We start from the raw sequence: 21,657 nt of genomic DNA, 5'->3' as shown, positions 1-21,657 counted from the left end.
TAGACCCTCTCCCACAGCATACATATTGAGATAACATTGACCCAAGATTAGTCTGGAAGAATGGGGTTTTAAGCACCCTGTCCCTGGGAGAGATGTGTTATTGCTATGTAAGCAGTGAGGAAACAGGTTCCCAGGCAACATTTGTTACAGTTATAATGACTAATATAGAGACATAGAGTCTGAGAAAAGCATACCCATGAGTAAGATATATTATGCTTAAAAGGCCAGGTTTCAAATGAAATAGACTGTTGCATAATTAACACAGAGCTTTTATTTATTTATTTATTTTATTAGTTGGAGGCTAATTACTTCACAACATTTCAGTGGGTTATGTCATACATTGACATGAGTCCGCCATGGAGTTACATGTATTCCCCATCCCGATCCCCCCTCCCACCACAGAGCTTTTATTTTTTTAGTTTTATTTTTTTCAATTATTTTTATTAGTTGGAGGCTACTTACTTCACAACATTGCAGTGGGTTTTGTCATACATTGGCATGAATCAGCCATGGAGTTACATGTGTTCCCCATCCCGATCCCCCCTCCCACCTCCCTCTCCACCCGATTCCTCTGGGTCTTCACCACAGAGCTTTTAAAATGAGCATGTCCTTGAGCAAGGTATGTCATAGCTTACAGGGCCCACAAGACTAAGGCAAAAGAATATGAAAAAGAAAGAAAGTTTACTTCCTCCTTAAAGGGGCCTTGGACTCCCTATCAACCTGCCTGTTAACTCTTAAAACTGTTTAGCAAAACAAGACTTTCCTTAATGCATAATGTCACTGCTGACAAGACACTCTCTCCAGGCCATTGATTTTGCTACTTGTTTCTTGAGAACATGACTCTAGTCAATAGGCGCACTGCCAGTGCCAGGAGCACTTCCATGTTGATAATTGCTGTGACAGCATCTCTGACCTGCGAGAGAGAGGAGGGTGAGTCAGACTCTGTGTCAGTAAGTTGAGTACAGACTGTACATTCAACAAGGATGTCCAGCTCAGGGAGCTTCATGTGCCTCATAGCCTCCTTGACAAACTAAGGAGGAATTCACGAGGAAGGAATTTGTGAATGGGGCAGCTGGCCAATGACATACACAGGCCTGTAGAGGGAAATTCCCTTCAGCCTGCAAGTTTTTAAAGCAGACAGATCCCCACAGGGTGACTGTGGAAAGGACAGGGAGATGAAGCCAGATGGTTGAAATCCTGGCTGATCAACAGGGAGCTCTTGAGGTATGTATAAAGTTGAAGAGGAATTGCTATTGAATCCTCACTGAACTCTGACCTGGGTCCTAGGAGAACCCTCACTTGTCTTCATGTTTGCTGTATCCCCAGAGCCCAGACCTGCCAGGCGCCAAGGGCTCTTTGCACATTCTTCAATAAATGACTCAACTATGAAGAAGAGTGGTGATGTTATACTTTAAATTATTAAGATATCTTATTTATATTGCTTGTGCTAGAAAAGAAACCCTGCAAAAGTAAGAGTAAGTTTCAGGGTAAAAACAAAACATGTATCAAATTTCACTCCTTCCTGAACTCCAAATAAAAATAAAGTAAGACATTAGTTTCAGGCATAATTCCACTAGGACTCAGAGAACACTAAAGGCTAAGGAAGCTGTGGAAAAAGCTGAATATTAATCCTAAATACAGTATGTCCCCTAAATACTAACCTGGTCAGTTCTGAGAGCATGTTCTTAAGTCCAATTTGTTCGAAAGTTCAACAAAGTTAGCTTGGTACCCAAGTAACACAATCAACTATACAGTACTGTACTGTAAAAGATTTATAATACTTTTCACACAAAAAACACATAAAAAACAAAAACAAAGAATAAAGAAAACATCTTTTAAAAACTTCAACTTAAATTCTCTATTATCACACTCAAAAATACTTATTGAAAGTGAAAGCCTTAGCTGTTCATTTGTGTCTGATTCTTTGCGACCTCATGGACTGTAGCCCGCCAGGCTTCTCTGTCCATGGAATTCTCCAGGCAAGAATACAGGAGTAGATTGCCACTCCCTTTTCAAGGGAGACTTCCTAACCCAGAGATTGAACCCCAATCTCCTGCATTGAATGCAGATTCTTTCCACATCTGAGCCATCCTTTTAACAGGGTTCTCATACATTTAAAAATAAAAGATGTATTCATTTATTTTTGGCTGCACTGGGTCTTCATTGCCGTGTTCAGACTTTCTCGAGCTGCAGAAAGTGAGGGCTCCTCTTTGTTGTGGAGCATAGGCTCTAGAACTTGGGCTCAGTAGTTGTGAGGTAACAAGGGCTTAGTTACCTCACCTCAGGTGGGATCCTCTTGGACCAGGGATCGAACCTGTGTCCCCTGCATTGGCAGGGGAATTCCTTACCGCTGGAACCACCAGGGATGTCCCACTCATATATCTTTAACCTTGCAGTATAGTACTTTGAAAGGTACAGTAGTAAAGAACAACACTGGTGTTGTTGGGGCTGGTGTCACGAGAACAGGCAAGAAGCGCTATTCACTGGAGGAGGGAGAGGGGGTGGGCGATGGTAGAACTGAAGGATCGTCAGCAATAGGAGACGGAAGGCAAGCTTCAGTGTCTCTCATTCCTGACTTTGCTGGAACACAAGTTTGCATCTTTGAAAGTTCAAAACTTGAATGTTTGTATGTAGGGGGCTAACTGTATACACCAGAATCCCCGAAAAAGATCACATATTGACATCACCAGGTACTTCTGGAAATGGGTGAAAGAGAGAGAGCTGAGGTTCCTCCCTAACCACAATGAAAATCAGAAGATTTGGGGGTCTGAAAACAGAAGCACATGTGAGGATGTGGGTATCATACCTACAAAAAGGAATTGAGAGGCCATAAATATGGTAAACGGAGACTCTTGGCCTTCCCGTCCCCTCTGCTCCCAGGACTTTACCCTCTACATAAGAGTCAGGGAAACTTTTTTGGGGACTCTGACTGGCCGAAGTGGAAACAATGAAAGGTACCAACATGAGGGTTTCCAGTCTACTCTGAAGTGAAACTCAAAGTCAACACGCCACTGCCCCCTCTGAGCTCACTCCACAAGCCCCCTACTCTTAATCATGAGTGCACAATCCAGATGTACCAGACATCTAGCAGGACCTCTGAAATAGAAGACAGAGAGCAAAAAAAAAAAAAAAAAAAAAAAAAGGAAAAGGCAATCTGGAGAAAGAAGAGATAACATCTTTTTAAAAGATGTCTTTAGAGAATAGAATGTATACAGTAAAGAAGAGGGACGTCTTGGTGGCTCACTGGTAAAGAATCCACCTGGCAATTCAGGATCCCTAGGTTGGGAAGATCCCCTGGGGAAGGCAGTCCAGTATTCTTGCCTGGGAAATCCCACAGACAGAAACACCTGGTGGGCTATGGCCCATGGGGCCGCAAAAGAATCAAATATGACTTAGTGACTGAACAACAACAACAACCATAAAGAAGAACACAGTGCTATTAAAAATAACGGAATGTTGAGAGAATAAAAGCAATTCTCAGAAAATAAAAATATGATGGAAATTACAAACTCAGTAGACATTTTAGAGATAAAGTTGGGGAAATCTCTCAGAAGGAACAGCAGAAAAGATGAAGCTATAGAAAACAGCTTCCAAAGGTAAAAATGAAGGAATAATCCAGTCAGCATAACATTTGAATAATAAACTTTCCAAAAAGAGGGACTAGAGGAAACTCAGAGGAGGGGAAGCAAGAGAGAAATAACTCATGAAAATTTACTAGAACCAAAGGATATATGTTTTCAGATTGAAATGGTGCCTTGAGGATAAAAGCAGATCTATGCAAGGCACATTAGTGTGAGATCTTAAAACACTGGGTAAAGACAAGACATCACATCTTCTAGAGCAGGAGAGAAAAACAAGAAACCGAGAAAAGACCAGGAATCAGAATTACTTTATATTTCATCATAGCAATGCTGGAAGCAAGAAGACAAGGGAAGAATGCCTTCAAAATCTTAAAGTAAAGCAATTTCTAACGTGAAATTATACCCCTCTGTGCTTAGTTGCTCAGTCGTGTCTGACTTTTTGCGACCCTATGGACCATCGCCCACCAGGCTCCTCTGTCCATGGAGACTCTCCAAGCAAGAATACTAGAGTGGGTTGCCATGCCCTCCTCTCCAGGGGATCTTCCCAACCCAGGGACTGAACCCAGGTTTCCCACATTGCAGGCAGATTCTTTACTGTCTGAGCCTCCAGGGAAGCCCAAGAATACTACAGTAGGTAGTCTAACCCTTTTCCAGGGATCTTCCTGACCCAGGAATCAAACCAGGCTCTCCTGCATTTCAGGAGGATTCTTTACCAGTTGAGCTGCCAGGGAAGCCCTGGAATTCTATACCTATACAGACTATTAAATCAAGTGGGAGGGTAAATTGAAAAATAATTCAGACATACAGGATCTCAAACAAATTCTCCTTCCATGCATCCTTTGTCAGGAAGCTGCTGAAGGAGATTCCACCATAAGAAATGTGTAAACCAAGACAGGGCTTCCCAGGTGACTCACTGGTAAAGAATTGACCTGCCAAATCAGGAGACATGGGTTTGGTCCCTGGATTGGGAAGATCCTCTGGAGAAGGAAATGGAACCCCCTCCAGTATTCTTGCCTGGGAAATCCCATGGGCAGAAGAACCTGGCGGGTTTAAGTCCATGGTGTCGGAAAAGAGTCGGACACAATTTAGCCATTCAACAATAACAACAAACCAAGAAAGAGGACATGAGATATGGAAGGTGGTGCTCTGGTGCAGGAGGGAATAGAGGGAAGTCTTTCTAGAATAACAGCAAGAGGAGCTCCCAGGACATTAACTGTACCCTGTGTAAAGAGTAACTGGTAGGCAGAAAAATAGCCCCCAAAGATGTCTAGGTCTTAATTCCTCAATATGTCCTCATTCCTAATACTTGTAAATACATTATGCTACATGGAGAGAGACAATTAAGATTGCAGATAGAATTGAGGTTGCTAATCAATTTACCTTAGAATAGGAAGATTATTCTGGATTTCCCGGTAAGCCCAATGTAATCACAGAGTTTCTGATGGAAGGGGGAAGGATTAGAGTCAGTATCATAGTGATGCAATGGGAGAGAGACTCAAGCAGCCCTTTCTAACTTTGAAGAGGAAAGGGAGCCACAAGCCAAGGAATGCAGGCAGCCCTTTGAAGCTGGAAAAGACTAGAAAACAGGTTCTCTGTGAGAGCCTCTAGAAAATAACACAGCCCTGCTGACACCTTGATTTTAGGCCAGTGAGACCTGTTTCAGACTTCTGACCTCCAGAACTATAAGACAGTACATTTGTGTTGTGTTAAGCCACTGAATTTCTGGCCATTTGTTACAGCAGTCACGGGAACTCATAGAGCAACCAATTCAAGTTAGAGCCTGGCATGTAGAGTTAACTGTGTCACCATTATCCTATATATCTTAAGGCAACTTCTGGGGGATGTGGCCAACCTGAGTAAGAGAAACAGCAGAGAAATAAGAAACTAAGAGACTATGGATCTAAGGACACAGTGAGGACTCACCTGGTCGCTGCGGGGGACCCCGTAGCGCAGCTCATTGACGAAGTGCTCGCAGTTATTGCTGAACATATTGTAGGAGAATCCTTGTCCACCAGCTTCTCCGCCTGCTGGACAATTTTGCTGGGCTTGAACGGCTTGTATTTGTCATCGTGCTTGTTGTTGACCTTGTACTTATCTTCCCCAACCACGTCACGCAGCCGCTCCTTCTTCACGAAGGCCTTCTCAACCAATGAAGACATGATACTGGCCACAGGAGCGTCCGGGATGTTGCCTGTGGATTCAAGATGAGGCACACGATTGGTCCTGGGCCGGCCCCCAGCCTAGCATCCACCACATCCACCAGGGGATGAGCAGGTGAGTCAGGGTCAGAGCTGTGTGGCTTTGGATAAGACCCTTGTGGTCTCTGGTCCCTGGTTTCCTTCTCTGAAATAAGGAGGAGTAAAATCCTATGACTTGTGATTTATTTTTTAATGTAGAGAAGCTGGCCTTGTACACCCTGTGACACTTCAGTGGGCCTCTTGATTGGGCAGTATGGGCCCTGAGCACACCCACCTCCCTGGGGGAATAGAGTGTGAATTTTTTGTGATCCTGCCAAGGGCCCACTTCCCTGACACACACAAAGCTGATGACTGTGGAAAAGTTGAATGGATTTGCAGAAGGGGAGTCCATCCTTCTGGGAACAAAGGGACCAAAACCCCACAGCTGCTCCCAGAGCAGTGACACCAGGGAGGTCAAGGAGGGGTACATTCTCAGAGTCCTGGTCGATGCCGAGGGGCTGGAGGTGCAACAGATTTCCAGAAGTGAAACTGCCTTGAAGAAAGGGATTTCAGGTCAATAGAGGGGCCAGGGTGGTGTGGAGTGAAAGCTGGTGCCCACACAGAGATCCCTCTTGAGGTCACCAGCTTATATCATGTGGGGAGGGCATGATGACTGAAAACTGGGCTTGCACTGAAGAGGTGGGCCCCAGGGAACATCACAGAGGATACTCGTGTCCCTCATACAGTCTCTGTGGCCCTGCCATGATCAGGAACTGCCAGGTCCCTGCCAGGAGGGGAAGCATCCCATTACACGGGGAGGACCCATCTTGCACTGTGATGCCACGTGACAGCAACAAGCAAAGGCCAGAGGGTCTGATCAGAGTGCAGGTCCTGTTCTGCTCGACTTTCCAAAGAGGACTGAACCCCTCTGCCCTGAGAACAACGCTGAGATTTAGAAAATCAAGGAATTCATATATCCTCCTCATAGGGCAGGAGATGTCTAACGGATTCAGTGCAGTAAATAGAGATGATGCTGTGTTTGAGCCCTGAGTCTATTGAAAGGGTCAGTGTGGGGACTGAATCAGAGGAGCTCCAGAGGCCCATCCACCTTCAGCCCCTCGGCGGGCAGGTAGGGGGCTGGCACTGGGGAGAGGCAAGGTAGGTGCCTAGAGCACAGGATTTCAGGAGGTCCAGCTCCAGAGGTGCAAGTTCAGAGTCAACACCCAACAGTGAGGACTTCCTTACACTCCACACACTGGGTGCCACCCTGGTGAGAGTGTGCAGAGGCTCAGAGGCAGAAGCAATGGGTGCTGATTCTGGTTCCATCACTGCACGGTCTTGACCTGTCACTTAGCTGAGCCAATGCTGGAATCCACAAATACAAGCTAAGATGGATCATGAACACACATCACTTTAGGAATTTAAGTCTCCTTTTAAAATAATTGTTTTTCTGTTTATAGTTAGACACGAGAGACTATTTTCTTGGGCTCCAAATCACTGTGGATGGTGACTGCAGCCATGAAATTAAAAGACGGTTGCTCTTTGGAAGAAAAGCTATGGCAAACCTTGACCGCATATTAAAAAGCAGAGACATTACTTTACTGACAAAGGTCCATGTAGTCATGTATGGATTTGAGAGCTCGACATAAAAAAGGCTGAGTGCCAAAGAATTGATGCTTTTGCACTGTGGTGTTGGAGAAGTCTCTTGAGAATTCCTTGCTGCAAGGAGATGAACCAGTCAATCCTAAAGGAGATCAATCCTGAATTTTCCCTGGAAGGACTGATGTTGAAGCTGAAGCTTCAATATTTTGGCCACCTGGCTCAAAGATCTGACTCACTGGAAAAGACCCTGATGCTGGGGAAGACTGAAGGCAGAAGGGGATGACAGAGGAGGAGATGGATGGATGGTATCACTGACTCAATGGACATGAGTTTGAGCAAACTCTGGGAGATGGTGAAGGACACGGAAGTCTGGTATGCTGTAGTCCATGGGGTCACAATGAGTTGGATATGACTGAGCAACTGAACAACATTAAAGAAAATACCAGTTCAACAATTGGAGAAAGGGTGCATGAATATGGCAAATAATCCATGACTGAAATTTGGGGAAACTCAGACGTGACAGCGGAGCATCAGGTTTAAAGGCAGGAAATAGAGTCAGAGACAGGGTTTGAGTCCCACCTCTGCGACTTTCTGCTATATGACTGTGGACAAGTGGCTTAACTTCTCTGAGTCCCCAGTTCCTTGTGGAACAGGTGCAATAAGTTCCACCTGTGCCTACAGCTGTGGACGGGGAGCTACAAGGATTTGGGAAACTGAGTAGGTAAGCTGCCTCCCCCAGTGCCTGGCTTAGGGTTAGTGCCCAGCAAGTGTCCACTCTCATTAGTACTGGGTTGTTCTAAGTTTCCATCCAGCTCTAACTTCCACCATTTTCTCAGGAGTATGAGGTCAGTCCCCCTTGCCTCACCTATTTCACAAGATTCCTGTGAAGCTCCAATGAGAAGATGCAGAGAGAAGCATCTTTTCCCTTTAAGGAGCATCGCTCACCCTGTGATGGGTGTCACACTGTCCACCCAGGTCCCTGTCATGCCTTCCTGTCTCCTGTCCAGCAGTTACACCCACTCAGCAGTCAGTCAATACTGAGGCCCTACTATGAGCCAGGCCCTGTCCAAGGTGCTGAAGGGGAACATGCACTAGACAGTCCACCTGCCCTCAGCTGGTTTATGCTCTGGTAAAAGGACACTGACAATGAACAAATAGAAAAAATAAAATACTTTTAGGTTTCGAAAAGGCTATGGGGAAGATTAAGTGAAGTCACACAGAGAGGATGCCCATGGGAAATTGTCCTTGCTCAGACCGTGGAGGGCCGCACCCAGGAATGGCCATTTGAGTTGAGACTTGAATGATGAAAGGGGACCAGGTGTGCTAAGAGCCAGGAAAGAGCATCACAAGCAGAAGGGAGAGCAAAAGCAAGGACCTCAGGCAGGAAGGGTGCAAGGAGGCCAGTGAAGTCTGGAGACCCAAGAGGAGAGAAGGAGAGGAAGATCAATAGGCAGCCTGGGCCAGACCATGCCAGGCTCAGAGACCACAGCACAGATTTGAAACTTTTTCTATACGTGATGGAAATTCCAGTTGACATTTTAAGGAGCAGAGGGACATAATCAGATTTATATTTTAGAATGACCATGCTGGCTGCCCAGTGAAGGAAGGACTGACAATCCGTGGACAAGAGGCAGAGAAACCAAGCAGAAGTGCAGTAGCATCGGGTGAGAGAGCATGGTATCTTACCCCAGGCACATCAGTGGAGATGCTGAGAAGTGATCAGATTGTGGGTCTGTTTTATAGATAAAGCCAATAAGATTTCCTGATGGTTTAGATGTAGGGTGAAAAGGATCAAGGATGATGTGTAGATTTTTGGTCTAAGCAACTGAATGGTGTTGTCGTCTGGAGCCCTCCATCTGAGGTGTGTCAAGTGCAACATGCCAGTTAGACACCTAAGGGAAGATGCCAAGTATTGAAAATGTTATACAAGTCTGAAGCTGAGCAAGATCAAGCCTAAGTTAAGGTTGGGGTTTTAGGGAGACATCGACAAATAGAAGGTATTAGAATCCAGGGGACAGGTGAGGAAGGAGTAAAAATGAGAGATATGGGAGAGGACGAGAGACCCACTCCACCCCCCTCCCAGGAGGTCACATGGAAGGGCCTAGAGGGAAAGGAAGAAAGGCAGTGCCAGGGGAAGCTCGAAAGAGGTCCCTCGTGCTAAATGCTGCAGAGAAGCAAGGAGGCTGGAACCAGGATCCTGATGAAGCCTTGATAAGAGCTGCTCCAGGAGGGGCGTAAATGCCCTCTGGTGGAACTGAAGAGAGGATGGGAAGTGAGGAGCCAGCAATGGGCATGGCAGACAAGAGAACTACCCCATGGGAAGTTAGATAGAGAGAATGTGTGCTCAAGGGGGTCTTTGTTTAACAGTGTGAGATATTCCAGTGGTTTCAAAGCCAAGAGGAATAACAGAGAAGGCAGGGGGGGAATTTGAGGGCAAAATGCTTATGAAAGTAAGAGGAGGAATCCAGGGTCTTTGTCCAACCCAGGGGCTGGCTTTATAAATGAGGGCAAAGGCAGATTCCGTACCTGTGGAGATTGGTGGTTTGGTTGATCAGGGGTGGCGATGGTTAGTAGTAGTAACCATCTACCCTGGTTACTTTGATTTCTCTGCAAATACAGCATGAGGTTGCTGATTTTGCTACCATCCTAAGTCATCAGAAGATACACCCAAGCATGTCCACAGCAGCTACACGCAGAGCAGCCTACAACTGGAAGCATCTGATGCCAATCAGCAGAAGAGTGGATAACAAATGGGGGGATTCCCATCATCCGAGAATACACAGCAGTGGAGAAGTAAGAACAGCATGGCTGGCTTCATGAGGTCAATGAAAGAGCCGAACACAAGAGTTTCCCTGAAGTTCTAGAACAGGCAAACAAAAGCAGGAGGACCTAGAGAAGTAGCTGTCTCTCAGCAGGGAGAGAGGGTCCTGAAGAGGCATGAGGAGCTTTTAAGGGCTGTGGAAATGTTCTAGACCTTGATCTGTTCATCATCAGATGGATAGATACTTTTTAAATAATTCATTGAGTGTACACTACAATATATATGCACTTGAGTGCATTTAGGTTCGCCCTCAGTTAAATAATTTAGGAAAAGGGAGTGGGGAATCCTCACAATTCCCCAAATTAAGAATTCTCAAAAAAAAAAAAAAAAAAAAGAATTCTCAGCCTCAGTTTACAGATGAGGAAACCGAGGGTTGAGAGTGAAACTGGATCCACAGTCAGTCTGCTGCCAAACACCTGTACTCTTTCCAGATGATTTGCTAAATTAAGATTCAACTTAAAAGTTGAATGTGTTTTATACAAGGTCATAATATATAAAATGCATTACAGTAGAACTGCCCCCTTGGAATCCCACATCAATCTGTCTTCATACCCCTTGGGTTCCAAGGAGTAGAGTTTGAAAACCATGGCCCCACACCAAAATGTCTTTTGTAGCCCTCAGGAACCAACTGCCAGTTGGGGAGCAAGAAGAACGTTGGGGTCCACGGTTACCCACAGCTCCCCCATCCCCTCTGCTTCCAGCCTTAGCATGGTGGAGGCGCTGGGTGCCCTTACTTGGGGGTGCCACGTGGACCACATATCCATCGCCAACGTAGACAGCCCAGTGGCTGTAGCAATAGCGATATATCTCAATCAAGTCTCCAGGCTGGGGTTCAGGCTGTAAAACCAAGAAGAAGTCTGTTAGAAGTGAGCAAGGGGCTGGGAACCAGGGGTGGGGCTCAGCCCAGAGAGAGCAGCTCAGTGACCTTCATCTCACAGCTCTCCAGGACGTCCTCCCGAGCCCACCTGGCCATGCTGGTGCCCGGCCCACTTCACACGTCTGCCAGGGCTTATGGGCCTGCCCACCTGTCATGACTACTTGCAAAGTGCACACTTCGCTGGGGCTTCTACCTGATTGTTACTCTCAGAGCCTGGCGAAGGGTGGTGTCAGCCTCTGGCAGTAATGGCCTGCTGACTGCTCATCCTGAGAGTAAGAGTGCTGCATGCATGTGTGCCCAGCGACGGAACACTCCTCTGCACTGTGCTCACTCCTCTCCTTCTGACACCGGATTGTGGGTCTCCCACACTAAGCAATTCAATCCTGGGTGCACACTACTGACTGGGCGTCCCACAGTTGAACTCAGTTCTGACACTGACGGCCCAGGGTCAGCCCAGACCCCACAGGTTTAGTCCCAGGAGACTGAGCTTCCGATGCCAGGTGCAAGTTGCAGGTTGTTACCTGTGCTCTGAACAACTGGCTGTAAACTGATGGTTCCCACAGCTCCTTTCCTTGGGTTCAGTGGTTTGCCGGAACAGCTCATAGAACTCAGGGAAACAGTTTACTTGCTAGATGACCAGTTTACTAGAAAATATGCAACTCAGGAATGCAGAGGGCAAGCCGTGGAGCAGGGGGGATTCAGAGCATCCTTTCCCACTCTAAGGAACTCCGCTCTCCAGGACCTCCATGCTCTAACCAAGAAGCCAGCTTAGCAGTTTTATGGAGGCTTTCTTATGTAGGCTCGGTTGATGAGATCATTGCCTACTGGTGATTAATGCTACTTCCAGCTCTTTGGTCACCCGGTTGGTTGAAAGGGGCTTCTTCTGAATGATTAAACGCATTCCTCTCTCCCCCACTGCTCAGGAAATTACTCGCATTTTAGAAGCTCTGTGGCAGGAAGCTGGGGCCAAGACTAAATAGACATTTCCCATTACGTCACAGTGGGCGTGTGTGGGAGTGAGGGTGTGTGTGTGCGCGCAGGGGAAGGTGGGAAGGATGCTGAAACGCTCCTCAGAGCCCCGCCCTGTGATGGGAGCAGTGGCCCAGAGCCTGAGAGCACTCAGGAGAGCTTTAAGATCACTGTCACTCAGTGTACTGAGGTCCCAGTACCAGACACTGTGCCAAGAGCTGTGGGTGGGGGCACTCTGATCTGGACTTCCCTCGTCCAAACCAACTGTAAATCTCTTTGGGAAACCTGGAGACAGAGCCCCTCAGAGGTTGTTCAACCCTCTGTCCTTTCCCGCTCACCCAGTGCTGTTTGGCGAGAGACCCATAGGGTCTGTCCACATCCCACCTCCAAACTCTGGCCTGACTGAGAGATTCCAGCAAAGATGCGTAGGGAGTGTGGACTCCCCTGGGATAGCAATGATGGGCAGTGGGAATAGCCCATCACCACTCTACAGTGGCTGTGAAGCAGGGGCAAGGGCAGTTCATTTCTATTTGTACAAGTACTAAAACTGCCAAGAAGCATCCCATGTGGCAGGAAAAATATCTTTTTTTTGCTGGATTTTACAGACAAATCATGCTCTCTTATTGCAGTAACTATAATTTATCTTCCTAGAAGAAGCCACCCAGACCTTACTGAGAACTGATTTCAGAACACTGGACAATGGTCACAATTTATGAGTCTCATTTGTTTTCCAGAATAGAAGAAAAAAAATGTACATTAATTGTTGGGTGAGAGTTAGGAGGTCATCAGGGATCCCCAGTGGAGAAGGAAATGGCAGTTCACTCCAGTATTTTTGCCTGGAGAATCCTATGGACAGACGAGTCTGGTAGGCTACTACTCATGGGGCTGCAAAGAGTCAGACATGACTGAGCGACTGAACACAAGGGTCCCCAAAGGGGAATTTAACTGGGCTTTTCCATGAATGACCCAGGACGTACAGGCAAGACAGAGACCCAGCCCTCAAGGAGCTTATGGACTAGAAAAAGGGACATTTAGGACTTGAGTAATATGGGATCAAGTAGTCAGCAGCAGTAGGTACACAGACTCAAGGTGTTCACTGTGTCCCAGGCAAATACCAACGAAAGGAGAACCATACAGAGAAACAAGCTTGCTAATATATATCTATATATCCCCAGCAGCAAACTTATCTACAGAGAAACTTGGACTCATCTCACCTCCCCTTTCTTTCTCAAGTTCATGTCCAACTAAAAAGGCTGACCCTGAAAGCTCTCCCTGATTTCACTGCCTCCTCATCTCCCGTCCTCTGACTTGGTCCAGGGCAGCCCCGTCCCTGCATCTGTGACTCCCTCTGACCCCTGAACCCTCCATCCCCACCCCACTTCCTGTCTCCATCTGGAGAACATATAGATGGACTGTTCACTGCATCCCTACGTAATCCCAGATGTCTAAGGCGAGGGGCGGGGTACTGGCAACAGCAGACAGCGGAAAGGCAGAATATCAGCTGTGTCTCTACTTGGAAAGGAAATGGGGCAGGAACCAAGCACGGAGTAGCTCAGAGCGAGGCTTGATGCCGCCTTTTATGAGAAATATGGCACCTCTTCCCAGAATTGGTTGATTTTCAGTAATGACAGGAATCTGGCTTGTTGCTTTCAAGCTGCCCACTAGGAAAGGAGCCTGCCCTGCCCCCCCGTCCCCGCCCCGAAGCTTCTCTCATTCAGAAACACTGGTTGCTTGGGAGAGAGTTTCAGGAACAGAACGTGAAAAGCAAGTGCATTCTCTGCAGCAGGACCGATGCCTTGGGTGATGGAGGAGGCAGAGGAGGTGGGATGCACTCATCTCCTTTGTCCCAGGGTTGTCCCCTCAGCTGCCACCCCAGCTTCCTCCCCATGGACCCCAGAACGCCCACCACTCCTCCCCATGGTGGTCCCTACCCCTCACTGCACTGGGTGTGGACAGGAAGCCCACTCTGCCCAAAGACCTCGCGGTTCCAGCAGGAAAAGGGAAGGTTTTTTTTTTTCTTTTCTCTTTTTCATTTATTTTTATTAGTTGGAGGCGAATTATTTTACAATATTGTAGTGGTTTCTGTCATACATTGGCATGAATCAGCTATGGATTTACATGTATTCCCCATCCCGATACCCCCTCCCACCTCCCTATCCACGTCTACGGCCATACCACCCTGAACGCACCCCATCTCGTCTGATCTCAGAAGGTAAGCAGGGTCGGGCCTGGTTAGTACTTGGATGGGAAAAGGGAGTTTTAAACAACCAGTATATTTTCCTATGAAAGCCTTCTCCAGAAAGGCTCTGGAAAGAGCAAGACCCGGCCTTTACAGGAAGGGAGTTGCCCTCTCATTTAGAGTCAGTGGTGGGGAGTTTCGGGGGACTTACTGATGCCATCGCAAGCCAGAGCTGTACTGTGGTTTTGCCGCTCTCACACCAGTTTTTATGTCAAAGCTGAGTTTCGCTTTCGCTTTTCTTCTATTCTTAAAAACTACAAAGCTGTAAACTTTTTTTTTTTTTTTTTTTAAGGGAGACTATGATTTGCTTTCGGAGAAGGCAATGGCAGCCCACTCGAGTACTCATGCCTGGAAAATCCCATGGACCGAGGAGCCTGGTGGGCTGCAGCCCATGGGGTCGCGAAATGTCGGAAATGACTGAGTGACTTCACTTTTCACTTTCTTGCATTGGTGAAGGAGATGGCAACCCACTCCAGTGTTCTTGCCTGGAGAATCCCAGGGATGGGGGAGCCTGGTGGGCTGCCGTCTATGGGGGTCACAGACAGTCGGGCACAACTGAAGCGACTTAGCAGCATGATTTGCTTTAAGTGGGAAGATCAATAATTACCTACCCCAAAACATAAAATAGCCGCGACTTTAAAGCCCCTTGGAAGTAGAATAGGAGGCCGGTGCTATCATCTGGCCTTGTTTGAGAAACCCAAGATCTCTTCCAACAAAATCCCGGACGACTGTTCCTACTCCAGGAAGAGGGGCATTTAGAGGCTCAGAGGTGCCAACCCTCTAGGACACCTTCTAGGCCATTGTAACGACTCTAGGAAATACTGGGTCAGAAGCCATGGGGTGGGCCAGATGGCGTGTTGCACTCCACGGGGCAAGCCTTCAGGAGGTGGGTGCCTCGTGGCATGTGGGGCCCAGGACCTCGATGCCCCTGTAGGATGCGTTTGGCTGCAAGAAGCAGAACTTAACTAAAGCATATTTTGACAGCCTGGACAGTCACTGAGTCTGTAACAGGAAGTCAGAGGCCGGTGACCCAGATCCATTTCAGTAGCTCATCGAGGCCACTAAGGACCTAGGCTTTTCCATCATGCTGGTGCTGTGTCCCCAGTGACACCCTGCCCGGTCACCATGGCCGCAGCAGCCTCAAGGGGCACATTTTCTCCTGGCGATGTCCAAATGCACTAAAGGAAGATGTTTCTCATCACTTGTCTTTTTATTTCTTTTTCTCCTCCAGGGAATGCAGTCTTTGCTATAACCCCCTGGCTGGCCTGCTCTCCCTCTTCACTGGCCAGAACTGAGTGACGCTTCCCCTTCCAAACCAATCGTGGGCAAAGAGAAAGGGGCTTCCCCAGCAGCTTCAGACCACTCACGGTGCATGGACTGGAGCCGGAGGGTCGCCTGCTGCCTGATGAACAGCAGGATCGTGAGCCTGGGAGAAGTGAGTGACCGTGGTGTGTGCATGCATCACGGGGAGAGATGACTCCTGACTATAAAATCGACATATGGGATGCACTCACCTGCTTCTCATCTGGGTGAAGAACAACTTATTTCAAGGCTACAAACAGACAGAAACCAGTTCTCCAACAATCAGACAGCATCTGGCAGGAAAATCCGGGGCGACAGACTCACTGGGGATGGGAGGAGGATGCAGAGCAGGCTTGTGGGTATGTAGAGAGCCTCCGAATTACTGAAACTCGGTCAGTTCCTGGAAAAGGTATCCTATTTCTCAGGAAGCATGGGGCTGTGTGGCTTTGACTGTGCGGCTCTGCGCCTGTATCCTGCCCCATTTCCTTTCCAAGTAGAGACACAGCTGACTGCCTTTCCACCATCTGCTGTTGTCAGCGTCCCAGCCGTGGTCTTAGACAATTGGGGACATTTAAGGATGGAGTGAATAGTCTCCACATGCTCTCTGCATGTCGACTATCTCTGGCCCTGCCGTGGCAGACGGGGCACTTGGCCTGAGAGAGCAGAGGAGCTGGGCTGGAGTCTGGCCCCACGGAGCCCCAGCCCTCCCCCTTACACATTGCTTTTCTCCTGTTCCAAGCCAGGCCCCTGACTGGTGCTGGAGCCATGGGGAGGGAAGCCCAAGCACACAGGATCCTACCTGGATGGAGCTCCACGCCCAGAGGGGGTGAAAGCAGGCACCGGGATCCCAGCCAGACACGACCGTGGGGAGGAGGGGGAGGTCCCAGGGGTCCTGTGACCCAGAGGGGATCAGCTCACCAGGCTGGGGCCTGCAGGCCAGCTTCTCAGAGGAGATGGGGGAGAAGAGGAAGGGGGTGTGGGGAGGGGTTGGGATCAGAGAGAAACAGATATGTAGAGGAGCAGAGGCAAGGCTGAGCAACCGGTCAGGGCAAGGGCACGTCAGCCAGTCAGCCTGGGAAGGGGGAGGCAGGAAGGGGGAGGAGGGGTGAGGAGGGTGGGTCAGCAAGGGCCTGTGAGCTGCCGAAACCGTGTGCCCTGTGCTCTAAGGCGAATGGAAGGCCATGGGCGATACACCCTCAGGAGGCCACAGGGAGTCTTGGGGAGACTGAGTGGTGGAGATAGGAGGTGGGGGGCGCGGGCAGAGGGTGGAGGGGTCACAGTAGCAGGGATGGGGCTGGCCTGGACCAAGTCAGCGTGGGGGAGCTGGACAAGGCAGTGAACTCAGGATAGACTTCCAGGGTGGACACTGTCCAGACTTTGTGGTTGGATGCAGGCGGCAGGGGCGGGCTGAGGGTGGGCAGCGGGAAAGGCTGTGTTCGGGAGATGGAGGACTTAAGATGGCCCTCGCTGGGGACTAGGGAAGCTGGAAGAGGGGTTGGAACAGGGGATGTCATTCCCCAGATCAGGAATGTAGAGGGAACAGAAAAATGATTCGTTTTTGCAGCTGGGATGGCCTGGGGTGGAACACAGGCCATGAGGAATGGGGTGAGGAAAGGGACTCAGGCAGGACTGTGGGGTGCCAGGTGAGAGCTGTGGGCAAAGGCCCGGCTTGGCCTCTTGGCACAAGTGACCTTGAGCATGTGGTCACCCTCTGGAAACCCTGGTTCCTGCACCTCTACAACGGGATGAGGCTCCCTTGTCAGGGTGCTGTGTGGGTGGAAGGGCCACAGGGCAGGGGTCCACCCCATTGCTGACAGCTGTGTGATCCCACAAGGTTCTGGCCCCTGGCCGAGCTGCCTGTTGGGTCCCATTAAGATCCCTCCAACTTGCATCTCTCAAGACATCAGCTATGAGAGGAGGGCATCCTGAGGGCAGGAGGGGACCCAAAGATGGGGCCCAGTGAGGCCATGGACTCCACGAGCACAGGATGGTCGGCTTGAGGGTCTGTCCGCAAGACTGAGTGCCCAGCATTGCGCTGGGTGGGCCTGGTGCTGGGACATGTTGGGAGGATGCTCTGCATGCTCTGTCATGAGTGCACATGTGCAGACACATCCGCACAGCCCTGGGTGTACAAAAGTACACCTGAGTGATCACGAACTCAGCCAACACAGTCCCAGGACCCTCCCTCCTTTCCCACGCCTCAGCAGGGGTGGGGTCTGGTGCCCAAGACAAGTGCTTGCACCGTCCTGGTTGCCCATCACGTGATGAAGATTAAGCATCACCCCTTCTCCGCAAAGAAGCCACTCTGTGAGACAGATGACTTAGGTTCATGTACTTCTGGTTTTTCTAGGGCAGGCAGGCCAAACACTATACCTGGAGATCTGGCTGAGAGTTTTTCAAAGTGACTATTAGATAAGAATGCGGTCCATCTGGTCCCTGCAAGCAATGAAGGATTTTCTGTCTAAATGTCAGTCCTGGCCGACTCTCAGTCGTGTCTGACTCTTTACAATTCCATGGCCTCTAGCCTGCCAGGCTCATCTATCCATAGGGATTCTCCAGGCAAAAATACAGGAGTGGGTTTGCCATGGCCTCCTTCAGGGGATCTTCCCAACCCAGGGATCGAACTCAGGTTGCCCACATTGCAAATCGATTCTTTACCATCTGAGCCACCAGGCAAGACCAAGAATACTGCAGGGAGCTGCCTCTCTCTTCTCCAAGAGATCTTCCTGACCCATGAATCAACCTGGGATCTCCTACTCTGCAGGCAGATTCTTTACCAGCTGAGCTACCTGGGAAGCCCTATTTTCCATTAAGTAGTCTCTTTATTTTTTAAGTTGGGTTGGTTGTTTCTCAGTTGCTAAATTGTATCTGACTCTTTGTGACCCCATGGACTGCAGCATGTCAGGCTTCCCTGTCCTTCACTATATCCTGGAGTTTGCTCAAACTCAAGTTCATTGAGTCGGTGGTGCCATCCTACCATCTCATTCTCTGTTTACTGAGGTATCATTTACACATGGAAAAATTTGTCATTTTTAAGTTCAGATCGGTGAGCTTTGGCAATTATTGTGTAACCACTGCCACAATCAGGATAGAGAATATTTCATCACCCCTCAATTGTCAATTGTAGTCAGCTCCTCCCTCCACCTATTTTCGGGCAGCCACCACTCTGATGTTTGTCCTTTGCAGTTTGCCTTTTACAGAATATCAAGTGAATGGAATTGGCCATATGGAACTTTGTGGGTCTAGATTCTTTCATTTAACATAATGTTTTAAAAAATTATTATTACTCATCAATGTTGTTTCATGAAAGAGTAGTTTGTTATTTATTTTCACTAGATAGTATTCCATTATGTGGATGTACTATAATCTTTTATTTTAATTTTAGCTTTTATTTTAAATTAATTTTTATTAACTATATTAACAAATTAATCAATATATCAACAATTAATATATTAATTTGATAATTAAATTTAGTATTTATTAAATAAATAATTGATAAATTAATAAATATTTTAAAATAAGTTTATAATTATTTTTTATTTATAATTATATTTATAATTAATTATTTATATATAATATATATAAATATATATTTTTATAAGTAATTTAAATATTTTAAATATTAAATAAATATATTAAATATCAATTATATTCATATTAATATATAAATTATATTTATATATTTATATGTATTTATAATAAATATATAAATTATAAATATGTAAATTATTTATATATATAAGTATATATAAATATCAACTTATAATTAAATTAAATTAAATATGTTAAATTAAATAAAATTAAATAAATAAATAAATAAAAATTATATATAATTATATAATATATATTATGAACATACAAATATATATTATATTTATATTAATATATAAATTATTTATAGTTATATTGATATATAAACAATATATATTAAATATTTATTAAATATTAAACAAATATATTCAATAAATACAAATATTTATAAATAATTATATTTCATATCATTGTATATTCTATTATATATAATATATAATGTATATAAAATGCATATGTAATATATAATATATTAATTATAATTATAATTATTTATTTTAATAAATTTATAATTATTTATAAATTAATAAATTTAAACATTCATTTAAACATTAATAAATAATTTAATAATTAAATTAATATTTATTAACTATAATTTTATTTATAGTTGGTTTGCAATGCTGTGTCAGCTTCTGCTGTAGAGCAAAGTGAATCAGTTACACACATGCACACAGATACACCTACTCTTTTTCTGGTTCTGCTTCCATATAACTCATTACAGAGTACTGAATGGTGGTCCTTGTGCTATACAGAGGGCTTTCTAGGTGGCTCAGTGGTAAAGAATCCACCTGGCAATTCAGGATACCTAGGTTGGGAAGATCCCCTGGAGAAGGCCCTCCAGTATTCTTGCCTGGGAAATCCCACGGACAGAGGCACCTGGTGGGCTATGGCCCATGGGGCCGCAAAAGAATCAAATATGACTTAGTGACTGAACAACAACAACAACCATAAAGAAGAACACAGTGCTATTAAAAATAACGGAATGTTGAGAGAATAAAAGCAATTCTCAGAAAATAAAAATATGATGGAAATTACAAACTCAGTAGACATTTTAGAGATAAAGTTGGGGAAATCTCTCAGAAGGAACAGCAGAAAAGATGAAGCTATAGAAAACAGCTTCCAAAGGTAAAAATGAAGGAATAATCCAGTCAGCATAACATTTGAATAATAAACTTTCCAAAAAGAGGGACTAGAGGAAACTCAGAGGAGGGGAAGCAAGAGAGAAATAACTCATGAAAATTTACTAGAACCAAAGGATATATGTTTTCAGATTGAAATGGTGCCTTGAGGATAAAAGCAGATCTATGCAAGGCACATTAGTGTGAGATCTTAAAACACTGGGTAAAGACAAGACATCACATCTTCTAGAGCAGGAGAGAAAAACAGGAAACCGAGAAAAGACCAGGAATCAGAATTACCTTAGATTTCATCCTACTAGTGCTGGAAGCAAGAAGACAAGGGAAGAATGCCTTCAAAATCTTAAAGTAAAACAATTTCTAACCTGGAATTATACCCCTCTGTGCTTAGTTGCTCAGTCGTGTCTGACTCTTTGCGACCCTATGGACCATCGCCCACCAGGCTCCTCTGTCCATGGAGACTCTCCAAGCAAGAATACTAGAGTGGGTTGCCATGCCCTCCTCCTCCAGGGGATCTTCCCAACCCAGGGACTGAACCCAGGTTTCCCACATTGCAGGCAGATTCTTTACTGTCTGAGCCTCCAGGGAAGCCCAAGAATACTGCAGTAGGTAGTCTATTCCTTTTCCAGGGATCTTCCTGACCCAGGAATCAAACCAGGCTCTCCTGCATTTCAGGAGGATTCTTTACCAGTTGAGCTGCCAGGGAAGCCCTGGAATTCTATACCTATACAGACTATTAAATCAAGTGGGAGGGTAAATTGAAAAATAATTCAGACATACAGGATCTCAAACAAATTCTCCTTCCTTGCATCCTTTGTCAGGAAGATGCTGAAGGAGATTCCACCATAAGAAATGTGTAAACCAAGACAGGGCTTCCCAGGTGACTCACTGGTAAAGAATCAACCTGCCAAATCAGGAGACATGGGTTTGGTCCCTGGATTGGGAAGATCCTTTGGAGAAGGAAATGGAACCCCCTCCAGTATTCTTGCCTGGGAAATCCCATGGGCACAGGAGCCTGGTGGGCTAAAGCCCATGGTGTCAGAAAAGAGTCGGACACAATTTAGCCATTCAACAATAACAACAAACCAAGAAAGAGGACATGAGATATGGAAGGTGGTGCTCTGGTGCAGGAGAGAATAGAGGGAAATCTTTCTAGAATAACAGCAAGAGGAGCTCCCAGGACATTAACTGTACCCTGTGTAAAGAGTAACTGGTAGGCAGAAAAATAGCCCCCAAAGATGTCTAGGTCTTAATTCCATAATATGTCCTCATTCCTAATACTTGTAAATACATTATGCTGCATGGAGAGAGACAATTAAGATTGCAGATATAATTAAGGTTGCTAATCAATTTACCTTAGAA

The 21,657-nt window shown here is 46.3% G+C and overlaps 1 pseudogene; it reads right to left on the bottom strand.

Annotated features, from left to right (window-relative positions):
• Nucleotides 1–580: 580 nt before the first annotated feature.
• On the bottom strand, nucleotides 581–14,470 carry LOC136168908 (phospholipase A and acyltransferase 3-like; annotated as a pseudogene).
• Between the last annotated feature and the right edge of the window lie 7,187 nt (nucleotides 14,471–21,657).

This window comes from Muntiacus reevesi, chromosome 5, assembly GCF_963930625.1.
Source record: "Muntiacus reevesi chromosome 5, mMunRee1.1, whole genome shotgun sequence".
Lineage (NCBI taxonomy): Eukaryota > Metazoa > Chordata > Mammalia > Artiodactyla > Cervidae > Muntiacus > Muntiacus reevesi.
This window is presented reverse-complemented; position numbering and strand designations above follow the sequence as displayed.